We start from the raw sequence: 742 nt of genomic DNA, 5'->3' as shown, positions 1-742 counted from the left end.
CCCCCTTGTCTCACGGGTTCACCAACTGACCACGTACTCTAGAGATCAATAACTGGCCCGGTTCTTATCTGGCCGGACATGTGACGCATTAGTAACCCGCACGCACCTTTGCTCTCGCCGTGGTCTATTGCCGCCCTCCACGACAGCGTCGCTTGATAGATAGGCTCTATGTCTCCCCCTCCCCCCCCTCTCCTACAAACTGCCTCTACTCTTTTACTGATATCTCATGTGTTTGTATTGCTTTTTAAAATAGTGTGATTGTTATATTGGCTGGAAAGGTCGACACTTTATGTGATATATTTTTATGTACATTTTTTAAATGTTTATAGTATAACTGTATATCGTTTTGTTTTGCCGTACGTATAACTCCAATGTCATGTGATGGATATAGCGTTTGTAAAGTCTTGCGCAATATAGAATATAATATTCTGTGTACCATTCTTAAGCAAATAGTTGAAGTCCAGATTGTAGAAATGAAAAAGTCTATCGCATAAAAGGAAAACCTTCATACTTCATGAAACCAAAAATCTAAAGTTTTTTTTTCTTTCTTTCTTTTTACGTTTATGCCTCCCCAGGTTCCTCGTGGAAGCCTGCAAATTATGCACGCTGGAATATGCTGTGTAAATTCCGACGTAAAATATAGTTTTACTTACTAATACTTCACGTCAAGACGTGTCATGGGAAGAAGAGAGAAACACATAGCATGAGAATAATTATCCAGGTTATGAATCTGCAGATTCAA

This window comes from Penaeus monodon, chromosome 32 (genome assembly GCF_015228065.2).
Source record: "Penaeus monodon isolate SGIC_2016 chromosome 32, NSTDA_Pmon_1, whole genome shotgun sequence".
Taxonomy (NCBI): Eukaryota; Metazoa; Arthropoda; class Malacostraca; order Decapoda; family Penaeidae; genus Penaeus; species Penaeus monodon.
This window is presented reverse-complemented; position numbering follows the sequence as displayed.